Genomic DNA, 14,719 nt, shown 5'->3' on the forward strand with positions numbered 1-14,719 from the left:
AATTAGTAAATTGAGTTTTTGACATTTCTCTTGGTTGTATATTTATGCAACTTCATGATGTAAAACCTATTTCTAGGATTTTGTTAGTATTTCTGAACAAATGTCTTAGTAGTTGTGTACAAATATCCCAATAGTGATCTAAGAAATGGACCAATTATGAACAAATAAATAGGCTAAAAATGATGGATTATACATATACATGAAATTTATAATGGATTTTTAATGATCGTTCATTTGACTCATTTAAAATTAATTTAAGGTTTTCTTTAGGGTATGATTGTCTCTATTGTTTGATTTGTTTTTTATGCAATTAATTTTGATTTTTTTTGTTAAATGAAAGATAGTATGTTAAACAATTGTATATAGATATAGTATCTAATAGATAAGAAAATGATAAATAAACTCATCATCCACATGATAAGGAGTGTAGATAGTAGGTGAAATAAAGAATTTCAATGCTACACATGACATTCCTTTCCAAGGATGCTTTAAGTCACATTAATTCGAATGAATGTGATTCTTCTCTTAGGTCATCCTTAAACATCACACATTAAGGAAAACTAAAACTTGGAAAAAGTAAGTCAACTTTCACTATTTACATTTACTTTTAAAATCAAGCTATTGAGCATTTTAGAAGACAACAAAATTTTCTCATAATAAACTTACGTCCACTACACAAATCATAACCCAAAACCTGCACACCACTTATACACATCTACATGCATTGTAGTTCCTACAACACTGCAATCTCAAGAAGATTCATAGAATATTTAGAGGAAGAGTGCATAAGATTCAGCTTACTATTCAAAACAATGTGGTATGGAAAAAAAATCCCAGTCGCATTATAAAGTTTAGCATAAAAGATGTAACATAACAATGAAGTGCACCTCCTAAATCCATTTTTTAGAATGTACAGAATGGGAAAAAATGATGAAGAAAAAGATAACTTTCATTAAGTTGATGAAATTTTGAATTTGCGTCACCTACAAGTTGTCATATAATTATAAATATTAGTGTCATTATACCAAAAATCTATAAAAAATAGAAGGGTACAAAAAAATAGGAATGATTTTCGTCTTATTTCCTATCTAGCTTGAAAGTGCCTAAATATAAAATGACCAATTTTATTTATTCAAATTTTCATTGGATACATTTAGATACATATAGAATGATTCACATGGATATCTGAACAACTTTATATAGCCTTTTTTTTCCTTACAAAAACTACTTACATGAATAACATCCCAACAACTAAACATCTAACTTATTTATTAATTTAATCTAGACATAGAAAGTAACCTACTTAATGCAATAATTCCAATATTCCCCACTTATTACATTAATCCAACAAAAGTTAAATTTGTAAAGGTTTTAACCCAATGCTTTGGAAACTTTGATGAAGCTCCTTCACGAATATTTTTCCTTGAAAACTCTGATGAAATGCTTTCACTAATCTTCACTTATTCAACTAGATTTCCTATCTACAACTTTAGATCACAAATCCTGAAGTTGTCCTGATAATGTTAGTATTCCCACCTCTCTTGCACATTAACACATAGTTCCTCCAAAATTAAACATCTCCTTGGAGTATGTCTAATATCTCCTTCTATATAGTAGGAACAATAGTCACTAATATGACTACACATGAGATGTCTTTCCTCCTCTCTCCTTGGAAGGATAATCATGTTTCCAATCCCCCTCTTCTCTTTAGAGACACAAATAGGTGCTTCCCATGCAATAATCATCTCTACGAGAGAAGCTAACTCGAGATGATAAAAAATATTCTTATCTCCATTAACTCTGGCCACCTATAATTTATTTGTTATTCTTTAATGTACAAATCTTGTATAAATTTCAGGTGGACTATGACAATCATCATTTCTTGTATGTATTGTAAAATAAAAAAAGTGTTTCTCACCTTCAATTACAAAATAGGCTATATTTTTCTTCAACTTCCCATCGATAATATCTTTGGCCCACTAAAAATAATTCATCTGTACACATCCATTTTGGTGACAATAAAAGAATTTAAGTTCTCTTATGCTAGTAACACTAGATTTATTTCTAGCAAATAAAACACATTTCTCAGTAAACTTATGAATCTTATGATCTCTACTTCCTTCATCATTTAAGGAACAATTTATTGTTTCTAGGGTAGGATTCATTTTGTTCAAAGTGGAAAAAACATGATCAAAGCTTGAAGGCATGATACTAAGTAGGATTGCTTTGGAATCATCATTATCAACTTTAGAGTTCACACCTACAAGTTGATTAAGAAGTGAACAAGAAAAACTTATATGTTGAACAATGTTAACACCTTTGTTCATCTTCAACCTATACAACTTTTTTTTTATGAAAATTTTTGCACTAGAAGCATGTGAACCAAACAAGACATTAACCCCATTCCATATTTCTTTTGAAGTCTTTAAAAGATCAAAATGGTACAAATATACATCTAATACACCAAATACAATCAATGCAGAGGCCCTATGATCTTTAGCCATCAACTTTGTCATTTCATCTACATCTTGGGATTTTTAAATAGTTCCATTAACAATGTCCCAAAGTTCTTTTCCAATCAAAAGTAATTGTATCTTAATTTTCCATGTGTAAAACTTAGGTCCTTCAAATTTGGGAATAGTAGTTAATTTATCCATTGTTTAGAGAACAACACATTGAGTGATGCATGTAATATGCAACTGATCTCTATTTTATTCTTGATAATAAAAAAATCACAACATACTCATGGACTTGTAGGCTACAATAAATCTCAAACCTTTCTTCAATAAAAAAAATTCCAATTTGTAGAAGATCTCATCACCTAAAAAATTTAGACTCTGATCATCCAAAATCCATCAAAACCACTATGCTTAGCATCAATTAACCTAGCTTTGATACCTAATGAAAGCACTAAAATATAAAATGACTAATTTTATTGATTCAAATTTTCATTGCATACATTCAGATACATACAAATTTATTCACATTGATATCTAAACAACTTTATATAGCCTTAGTTTCCCTTTCAAAAACGACTTACAAGAATAACTTCCCAGCAACTAACTATATAACTTATTTATTAATTTATTCTAAACATAGAAAATAACCTAATTAATGTAATAAGACCAACATCTATTTAGATTTGTGGGCACTTCAATCCAAAAAAAATCACTTGCACTCTTTACAAGTCAACCATGATAAAAAGAGGTTAAAAAAGAAAAGAAAAATTAATCATAGAGTAAAAAATTTGGTGTAATAATGAAATTAGATTAACTATGATAAATTTGACTTTCATCTGCAATTGTTTCTCTGTGTTGAGTTTGCGAACTTGATATCTGATTCATTTGGAAAACAATCTGCTCTAATGCTTTTCACAATATCTTATTACACAAGCTTCTCTCCCTTCATGACATCCATACTTCTTCTCTTCATTGTAGTAACATGAGTTCGTTACTAGTACCCTTTCTATTTGATCTAATTTCCCTTCATTCCCCATGTTAAGATCTGGTACAACTCCATACAACATTCCTGCCTACCCAAAAAGTAAAAGTAATCTTAGAATTGAAATACTAATAAGCATTAACCTTATATATGCGTTTAAGAAATTGGGTTAGTTCTTATAAACTATAATGTATTTGATGTTGGAAGTAAGTCACATTTTGATTGAAGATAAGATAGTCAAATGGTGCCAATAAGTTTAGTTTGTGAAGCACTCTAGCAATAGAGGAAATATTTTTGATTTGAGACCTAGCTTACTCAAATGGATAGCTTGTTTAGGAACTCGAAGCACCTATAGTGGCTTAAAAGAGAGTGTTAGAAATAAGATGAAAATAGGTTTGCCAAGAGAGACCCATAGTTTAATTGGTAGAGCATAGAAGGTCTTATATTTGAGTATTGGAATTTTGAATTCATTTATTGTTTTTGGAGCCTATCATTCGACTACCTGTCAGAAGTTGAGATCCCCAGATCTCCTCTGACACTACAACCCTAACAATCAAGACATTTATTATGGTTAGGTAAGTTTGAATTCAAAAATAAGGGGGAAATTTTTGTGAGTAGAAAAATGATAAAAGGAAGGAATGTTTCATTCTATTCAATGATTCCATAGGGAAGAGACATTATGAGTGATTCAAAATAGTTCAACAAAAAGTTTTATTAGAGTCCAGTAGCACAAGTGAATGAATATATTAGTTCCATGGAAAGTGAGAGTTTGTGCTATTGAGAAGTAATTGCTCCAGACATATTCTATGCAGCCATATATAGCTGCAACTTTACTTTATTATCAGAAGTAGTAGTTAGTTGTTTTGTTGTTTTGGTTTGTAGTTTTACACATTAGATTTGTAATAGTTTTATTTGGTTAATAGAAAGCAAGAAATGACACTTGACTATCTCTAGTGTATTGTTTTTGATCTTGTCTTCATTTATTTATTCCACTATGTGTTTAGTTATTTGTCAAAACTGAGTAGCAAATTTATTTGCTTGTGTGTTTTTTTTGAAACACGATTTTTTTTTCTTGCATGCATTAACATGCTTCCTTTGCCGAGATTTAATATTGCTCAATCTTGTAAAGGCTTGTGGTTTAGCTAAGTAACTTGGTCCTTATATTGACTAAGTGACTCAATCCTCACCTTATCAAGATCCTTGTGTCAACTAGGTGACTCAGTCCCTTGTGTTGCCAAGTAGCTCAGCTGACCTCTGCAAGCTCCTCCTCCTTTGGATTTCTAATTTTTTTACATGGTATCAAAGCCATTTGGCCCCACATCCTTGTGAGTTTGAGAATTTTTATTTTTTTTTCTAGATTTTGAAGTTTTTTGTGTCAGAGACATGGCTAGAGATGAAGGAAAGATTTGGTGGCAACCACCATCCTTGAATGGACAAAATTATCACACTTGGGCAAAGAACATTAAAACCATCATGCCTGCAAATGATTAGTGGGAGTTTGCAGGTAATAGGTTCGATGATGTAATGGACCCACTAGAATATGCTACCCTCACCAATCATTAAAAGACTCAACTGGAGGAGTCAAGAAGGAAGGATGCAAAAGTGTTAAGCTTGATTGAGATAGCCATGAAAGAGGCAATTTTTCCCACAATTGGAGTAGCTAATTATTTAAAGGAAGCATGGGATATCCTTGAGATGAATTTCAAAAGGACTGATAAAGTCATTGTACCTGGTGAAGCTACATATGATTCAAAGGGAGATTAAGAACCTTTAAATGAAGGATAATGAATCTATTGAAGACTTTATATCAAGGATCTCTAGTTTGATAAAGGGTAAAAGTACAGAGTTGTGTCACCTTTTAGGATGACTTATCAGAATGACTGAATTTGAGTATTTCTATCTAAAAATATATATTTGTAAACATATGATCTAGATAAATTCATTCTAGCTAAGTTGTATATGGTCTCACACTTTTCAAATTGGAAATGTCTATTAAATGCATGTTTTATACTAGTTTGTATCCAATTACTAAATAGAAATAAAATTATTTTTAAAAAGTGGCATTTCAATAATTCTAACTATTTTTTATGATTTTTTTTAATAATATGTAAAAACCATTTCATAGTGCTTAGAGTCAAGAATATTTTCATATAGAGTTTATAGTGTTTTAATTAGATATAGTATATTGTAATAAAAAATTCTACAACCACGTATTTTAACACTTGAAAAGATGTTGGTTTTGAGAAAGAAAAAAATATTAGATCATATCAAAAATATCTAAAAATTATATGAAATTTTGGACGAGGGAGTCCTCTTTTAGAATGTATAATTTTTCTCCTAGTTAAAATAAATTTATTTTGAAAAATGTGGTGGGAGATGAAAACTATTGATTTTAGGTGAGTTGAGATTTCAATCCTTATAAAAGAGAAAATATAGGTCTAAAGCTAATTTTTATTTTTTATTGTTCTAGATATATATGTTATTTGTAACATAGTTTGATATCAAAGGGAAATAAGTTTATCTCCATATAGCTTTGTCCTGGGAACTAGACCCCTAATTTTCAGCGTTTTTAAACACCTAAAAAATTATCTATAAAAATTAGGAAAATATATCAATTCTTATTCCAAATAATTATTTAAAATTATAATCCTAAACTTCATCCATTTATACACATTTCATTAGTTTACTTCATTTCCAAATTCAAAATAAAAATACCATTTTTATATCATTGAAGGTGAAAAGTTATACTTTTGTTAGCCTTTTCCTTTACAAAAGGGTGACATAGGTTTGTGCTTTTACCGTAAATAAATTGAAGTCAAATGGAGAAGACTATAAGGAGAGAGAATAGTGGAAAAGATATTGAGAATTCTTCCTCTAAAGTATGTTAGTTTTGTGATGACCATTGAAGAGTCAAAGGACCTCACTACTTTGACAATGGATGAGTTGATGGATGTTGTCCAAACCCATGAGCACTAGATAAGTAGATCAACAACATCTTCCTAAGAGCAAGCTTTTAAAGTTTAGGCTAATGTAAGAGGTATGATGAGATGAAGAAATGGCTTTGATAGAGGCTCTAGAGGCAGAGGTTATGGAAAATCTAGACAAAGAAATACTAGAGGAGAATTCTCAAGAAGATAAAGTAGCCAAGAGGAAGAAAAATGTCTCAAAATAGCTCTAGAGGAGGCAATAAAAATTACAGATCAAATAAGAGCAATGTGGAGTGTTATTATTGCAAAAAACTTGGGAATTATACAAGTGAATGCTAGAAAAAGCAAGGTGATTGGTCAAGGAAAAGTACAAATGTGGTTGATGTGAATATGAGTAAAGCAAACAATCCCACAACCTTCATTATGTGCAACAGTGGTGAAGAAGGAAACCCTGAGGTATGGTATTTGGATAGTGGTTGTAGCAACCATATGAGTGGTAATGAAAATTTATTTTCATTTATTGATAAGAATTTCAAATCTAAAATTAAAATGGGAAACAATGAAACCATTCCTATTATGGGAAAATGACCTATTATGGTCTACAACAAGTAAGGTGAGAAGAGAGAGATTCAAAATGTTTATTTTGCCCTAGGCATGAAGCACATTTTGGTGAGTGTTGGAAAACTCATTCAAAATGGTTACAAATTACCGATGGAAAATGACAAGTGTGTCAATCATAAGAAAGATGAGAGTAAGAAGATTCTGGCAACAATCCAAATGACAAGGAACCAGATGTTCCACTTGAGGATAGACATGTTTCTCTTCTCAAATTGTTGCTACACCTCCCAATAATTTACATACATCAGTACATCAACAATTAGCTCTAAAGAGCATGATTGAAGACCCCTCTAAGCTATGAAATCTTAAAAATGGAAATCTTTGTTATGCTAGTTTGAATTTAGTGTCCAAGAAAAGAATGCTAGAAGGTTTTCCAAATATTGTAGAGTCATCTAACAAGTGTGAGGTTTGTATTTTAGGTAAGCAACATAGACTTCCCTTTAATTCTAGAAACTCTAGAAGGGGAACAACACCATTAGAGCTAGTTCATATTGATTTAGTTATTCTAATGCAAACTTCTATTGGGGGAAACACATATTTTATGACATTCATAGATGATCCCAATTGTAGGGCATGGCTATTTTTTTGAAAATTAAATCTGACGCATTTGATAAGTTTGTAGAGTTTAAAGCCCCAGCTGAAAAAGAATGTGGTCATTATGTCAAATTCCTAAGGTCAGATAGAGGGGGGTGAGTATACCTCCAATTCTTTTATAAAGTTTTTCAGAAAAAATGGTATCAAGAAGGAGATTATAGTTATCTATACTACATAGCAAAATGGGGTGGCTAAGAGGAAGAATAGGACTATTATTGAGATGGAAAGAACCATAATGAAAGAAAAAGGTCTCCCAACTGAATATTGGGGAGATGCTACAACAATAATAGTATATTTAATAAATAGGCGTTTAACAAAGGTAGTCCATGACAAGATTTCTCTTAAGGCATTGGTAAGACATAGATTGATAGTTGAACACTCAAGGGTGTTTTGGTGTTTAGCATATGCACACATGGAAAAGGAGAAAAGGAAAAAGTTGGATGAAAAGGGTTTGAAGTGCATCTTCACTAGTTATAGTTCAAAATCAAAGGCATACAAATTATATAACCTAGTCATCAAGAAGATCATCATTTCAAGAGATGTAAAGTTTATTGAAAATTGGTCATGAGATGGCTTGGTGGGTAAATTAGTAGGCATTAAGTAGTGCCAATAATTGATGAAGAAGATGAAGTTTTTTTATCAATATGATGAAGTAGAAACAAATAAAAATAGCTCTAGAAAATTTAGGATTGCTCCTAATAAAAACAAGAAGAAAGGTAAATACCCATAGACAACAAGAGATTTAGCTTTGAGTAGCTCTAGATTGGTCTAAAAAAGGTATGAAATAGCAGTAGCAACAACACTAAAATTTTAGACCCCACTCTTATCTCCCTATTTGCAAGAATGACCAAGAGTCTAAGGGAGATATAACAAGATGAAAGGTATGATGAAGAGTTTGATGAGAGTGTTAACTTTGCATTACTTTTTCATAGTGATCCAATTTATTTTGAGGAAGTTGAGAAAGAAAATAAATTGTGTAAGGCCAGGTATGAGGAAATAAATGGAATAGAGATAAATAAGACATGGGAGCTAACTACTTTTCCTTTGAAGAAACAAGTTATTGGAGTTAAATTGGTCTATAACACCAAGTGGAATGTAGATAGAAAATAGATAGGCATAAGGTACAATTGGTGGTAAAGGGATACAAGCAACAATATGGTAGAGATTATGATGAGACTTATGCCCTAGTTGCAAGAATGGAAACTATGTGTCATGTCATAGCAATTGTAGTTCAACATAAATGGAAGGTGTTTCAAATGGATGTGAAGTTCACCTTCTTGAATGGAGTGTTGAACAAAGAGGTGTGTGTGGAGTAGCCACTTGATTATGAATTTTTGGGTGAAGAACACAAGGTGTATAGGCTGAAAAGAGCTCTTTATGGGCTGAAACAAGATCCATGAGCATGGTATAGTAGGATTGACTCATATTTGATGAGAAATGGATTTGGAAAAAGTGATTGTGAGCCCACTCTTTACATCAAGGCAGCTGATGGTAAAGTTTTAATTATTGTCTTATATGCAGATTATTTAATTTTTCCTAGAAATGATAATTTCCTAATTGATGATTTCAAAGAGGCCATGAAAAGTTAGTTTGAGATAATAAATTTGGATCTCTTAAAGTACTTTCTAAGCATAGAATTAAAACAAATGCATGATGACATATTTATCTCTCAAAAAAAATATGTAGATTAGATATTGAAGATATTTAAAATTTAAAAATAGTAAGGAAGCCCCAACACTAACAACCACAGGTTTTAAGTTGAGCAAGGAAGATTGCAACGATAATGTGAATCCAACATTGTATAAAAATATGGTTGGAAGCTTGATGTATTTGACCGCAATTCAGTGTGATATGATGCATGTAGTAAGTTTGATTTCTAGATTTATGGAAACTCCAAAGGATTCCAATTGCCAAGTGGGAAAGATAATCTTGAGGTATGTGAATGACACCAAAGGATTTGGTATTTTGCATACTATGGAAAATAAGTTTGGACTAGTTGGTTATATAGATGGTGACTAGGCTAGAAGTTTGGATGATAGGAAGAGCACTTTTGGTTGTATATTCATATGGGTTCTAGTGCAATTTCATGGGCATCCAAGACTTACAACCAATTTTTCCTCAATCTCTAGAAAAGGTTGAAAATATAGCAGAAAATGCAACATCATGCCAAGCTATTTGGCTAAAGAGAATGTTGGCATATTTGAAGGAAAAGTAAGAGGATGGAACCACAATTTATTGTGAAAGCATTTCCTCAATAGAATTGACAAAGAATCTAGTATTTCATGTAAGAAGCAAGAACATTGAAATAATATATCATTTTATTAGAGAGCTGGTTGAGAATGGTGAAATTAAGATGACATATTGTAAGTCCAAGTAGTAGCTATCACACATCTTCATTAAGATATTGGGCATAACAAGTTTTTTGCACTTAAGAAGACATCTAGGCATAATTGAATTGGATCAAAAGTGATCCATGTGTTTTTGGGTTTGGACAAAGGGGGAGTGTTGAAATTTTGAATTCATTCATTGTTTGTGGAGCTTGCCATTCACCTAATTGTTAGAAGTTGAGGTCCCCAAATCTCCTCTAACACTATAGTCCCAATAGTCAACACATTTATTGTAGTTAGGTAAGTTTCAATTTAAAAATAAGGGGAAAATTTTTTGTGATTATAAAAATGATAAAAGGATGGAATTTTTCATTACATTCAATGATTCCATAGGGCAGAGACATTTTGAGTGATTTATAGTAGTTCAACAAAGCAACAACAATAGAAGGTTTTATTAATGTGCAATAGTATAGGTGAATGAATTTATGAGTTTTATAGAAAGTGAGAGTTTTTATTGTTAATTAGTGATTTCTCTAGACTTATTGTACAGATTCACACATAGCTACAAGTTTACTTTATTATCAGAAGTAGTAGTTAGTTGTTTTGTTTTCTAGGTTTGTAGTTTTACAGTCCAGATTTGTTATAGTTTGATTTGGTTAATAGAAAAAAAGAAAGAAGACTTCACCATCTCTAGCATATTGTGTTTGATCTTGTCTCTATTTACCTATTTTTCTATGCATTTAGTTATTTGTCAAAATTAAGCAGCAAATCTCTTTGCTTGTGTTTTTTTTTTGAAACACTATTTTTACTTCTTGTGTGGGTTAACATGCTGCCTGTGCCAAGTGTTAATATTGATCGATCTTGTCTTAGCTTGTATTTTAGCCAAGGAACATAGTCCCCATATTGACTAAGTGACTTAGTCCTTACCTTGTTGAGCTGCTTGTGTGGGCCGAGTGACTCAATCCCTTGTGTTTCCAAGCAGCTTGACTATCCTCTCTCTACTCTATTCCCTTGGATTTCTAGTTCTATGACATTGAGTTCTAGGAGAAATGAGTCATTTTTATCCATGTTTTAATTATTGTCACATCCTTGGTAGAGCATTTTCAATAGTAAATAAAAGTCTTACATTTGAGTTCTATGGGAAACAAGTATGTTGCCTCTCAGGTTCCAATGACCACCACATTCTATGGTTACCTATTTCCCCAAATATCACTCATTAAAACCCTAAAAATGATACTACATGTACTAGTGGCCAATACATATGCAATAATAGTTAATCATTGTTTAGCTTTATTGGGTTTTGATTGGCCCATCTCTGCAAAAAGTACTATTTTTTGGGTGAAAGGCTATTGGGGAGTGGACATAATGAATTTTGGGTGAAATTTTTAAAATGATCCTTTTAAACCATCTCACATTCTATGTGTTCTATACAGAGCTCCATAAATGTGGGAAAACTGAAATGATAGTTTTAAGATCTTCACTCACTTGGAGAGGTTCACTAAAAAATGGCAAATTTTGACTTATGGATTAAGAAATGTAGGTGTGTGAAGTTATCCTAAATGAATACTAGGTCATCTCCCCAAATTATTGTTTGAATGAGTCATTCTAACAATTAACTAGAAACCCAACACTTCAGCATGAGTTAAGCAAGGGTGTTGGATACAAGCCATGCCTGAATCTAAGATGCTAGCCAAGAGTGGTCATGAACAACTAAATTACTACAAAAATATTTCAATTAACTACTATAAATGAGCAACTTCTCTAATGAATGACATAAGAATCCAGCTAAAAAACCCAAGCACCCCATATTGGAATTTAAGAAAGATGTTAGAAATAAGCTACACTTAAATCAAAGAAGGAATCAACAAGAAGTGTAAGTAACTAAGTTGATAGATAACTCTTGCAAATATATGTAGAAGATCCTCTCTAAGTCCCTTATAAACTTGCTCAAATTTTAACTATGTTGACAATATTGAGAAAATTCTAATTTTGTTTTTAATGTTATCATTTCCTTGGAGACCTTTTCATCTTGCAAAGTGTTGTTGTTAGCCCAAGGTGACCCCCTATCAGACCAGACACTTAGCATATCTTCATAATTGAGCATCAAACACAACTTATCTCCTCACTCTCCAAATTACACTAATTTACCCTTAAATCCTCATCTTTTGTAGTAATAGTAAAGTCCAAAAGATTTATATTAAAATCAAAGGGATCCTCTGACACTTGGAATCTAATATCCTCATCATATGTCTCCTTGATCTTAACCTAGTTGAGAATTTCCCAACTGAATGTCTCCTCCATGACATCCATGGGACTCAAACTTTGAATATTCTTAAACCCAATACCATCATTCTCATACAAAGAATCTAAATAGTTTCTCTCACCATAGAATTGAAAGGTTTCAAACTTAGAGTTCAAAAATAGTTGGACATTGAGGTCAGTATCATGGCCAAGCTCACCATGAGTTTGGCTACTAGACTTCCTCAGATTCTTGGAATGAGTTCTCTTTCTAGGGCATGACCTTTGTACATCTTCCATGATACCTAAGGATTTAATTTGAGGATGGGTCAATAAAACTCACTCATGGCAGCATGTAACCAAGGTGACAAAGTGAATAGAGGTATCATAGGCATGGTAGATATAACCATCATCTATTGTGTAGAGCTAGCTATTGAGCTATCATTTTTCAAGATGCTTAATTGTAGAAATCCTTTCAAACTCTTCTCTTGAAAATCTAATCTGGGATCAACTCCTAGGTTCTAGCCATTCTTGTGACCTACTAGAATCCACTCATTTGAAGATAAATTTATTTGTTCACAGGGAGGCCTTTTCTAGTTCGAGAAATTTAGATAAGATATGTAACCTTCTATTTTTAAAGTAACCACAAAAGAAGATATATTTTTGGTATTTTGTATTTTATAATGAATGCAATCTATCAATGCAACTATATGAATTACTAATTTAACCAAGTGTTAGGAAAAAAAAAGGATAAGGTAATGAGAGATTAAAGTAAATAACTTGAAAGGGAAATTGCTAACGGACATAAACCATGATAACAAAAATTTTATAAATTAAATCATAGAAAATATTGAGTAGGAAACCAATGAAAATAGGAGCAACACTTCCTCAAATCCATTGATACAATAATCGATGGGAACTTAGTAATAACCAAAAGATGTTTCACTTCTTATTGAATCACAAGGCAACAAAATGTGTGCTCATGTGAGACAAGACACTATGTAGGAACAATAGAGTGATCTCTCTCCAACTCATTACATCAAGGAAATTTGTTAACATGAAGCAAACACAAGAACTAAAAGATCATATAATCAAATCAACACAACAAAACAATTGGCTCTATTATAATTCATGAACATGAATTCACAAAAATAACCCACATTGACAAGAATAACTACACTCAGAATGAAAGCACCAATAACATATATTATTGCATCAAAATAATGGCCCAAAGTACATATTACATTCATGTATTTATAAGAAAACATCTCCTCTTTTTGTATTGAGAGTGAGAGCTCTTAAAATGAAAAACCATGCTAAAAAATAATTTAAAAAATCTAATTATATACAAACTGACTCTCTAAATGGTTCTAAGTGGGTCTCCACCCTTGTTTATATCAATTAATGGATGTATGAGCCTTTACATGACTTAAAACGATGAAAGAAGAAGTAGATAAGAAGAAATAAGACATCAGAGGATCTGAGAGTCACTAAAAGCTCTAAACATGGAAATTTAACATTCTTTGGGTTTTTCTAGGAGTTGAACTGTCATCAAAATGCATTTTTGGTGCATAGAAAGCTCTAATTTAGGAATTGGAAGTTAACTATTGACACATTGTTACTTCTTCAAAATTGTGAGTGTACATGTTTACCTTTCCCACTTGCACACCTTGCGCACCTATGCACCTTGCACACCCAAACACCCACACACTTTTAGGGAACTTGCGAAAGGTGCTCAATTCACCAAAAAATCAAAGTTCTCTATTTTGAAAATAGTTTCTAGGTTTTTCTCAGACAAGGTCTAGGAGCACTCTTGTGTACTTAATTTTCCCTTTTTGATAATTTATACCCTCTTTATAGCCCAAAATTATCATAGACTTGAGCTCCTTTTGCTTCTTCTATCTGAACTCCCAAACTACATGAGTTGAATCTTATCATTAATAGTTATATAAGATGAGGAACTCGTCCTGGTTCATGTGTCCAACCTCTTTATCTTTGATCTTCAGTGTAAATTCATTAGTCAAAACTTATGTGTGACTCCTTTGAAGGTGAAGGTTACTTCCTTAGGTGAGATCTCTACTATTGTTGATAATGAAGATGCTATGATAATCAATGCACTTGCGCTTTATGTGTTGTACCTTTGTATTATGTGTACTTGCACACCTTCATGTTATGTACATTTTCATATATTGTAAAGTATATTCCTTGATTTTTTCTTCTCTCTGACTAACCAATCCTTCTTGATTAGAGACCAGGTGATCTAGAATATCCAAAATAATCAAATGTTTGAAACTTTTTCATGTATTTTTAAAAAATCTTTTCTAAGCCTTTTTAACTAGCCTTTTTGGAGGTCTTTTGCACAAAATTAAAATTGAAACTTTCATTGTTCCTTAAGAGCAGAAAGCTAAAGCCTCATTGTTTTAGGGATTAAAACTAAATTTTTAGTTATTCTTTCCAACAGTGTAAACTATTTTGAATTCTGAGCTCTAGGTCAAAAGTTATGACCCAAACAAGTTATACAATACCATGCGCGTGCAATATTATGGATATTTCTTGTGCTATGGATAATGGGGA

General features: G+C 31.8%; 1 pseudogene; it reads right to left on the reverse strand.

Annotated features, from left to right (window-relative positions):
- LOC149549518 (uncharacterized) overlaps positions 1–12,445 on the reverse strand; it is a 54,396-nt pseudogene extending 41,951 nt beyond the window's left edge.
- Between the last annotated feature and the right edge of the window lie 2,274 nt (positions 12,446–14,719).

The sequence above is a fragment of the Cupressus sempervirens genome, chromosome 7, assembly GCF_028749045.1.
Source record: "Cupressus sempervirens isolate cs-2001-9-10 chromosome 7, ASM2874904v1, whole genome shotgun sequence".
In the NCBI taxonomy this organism is placed as follows: Eukaryota; Viridiplantae; Streptophyta; class Pinopsida; order Cupressales; family Cupressaceae; genus Cupressus; species Cupressus sempervirens.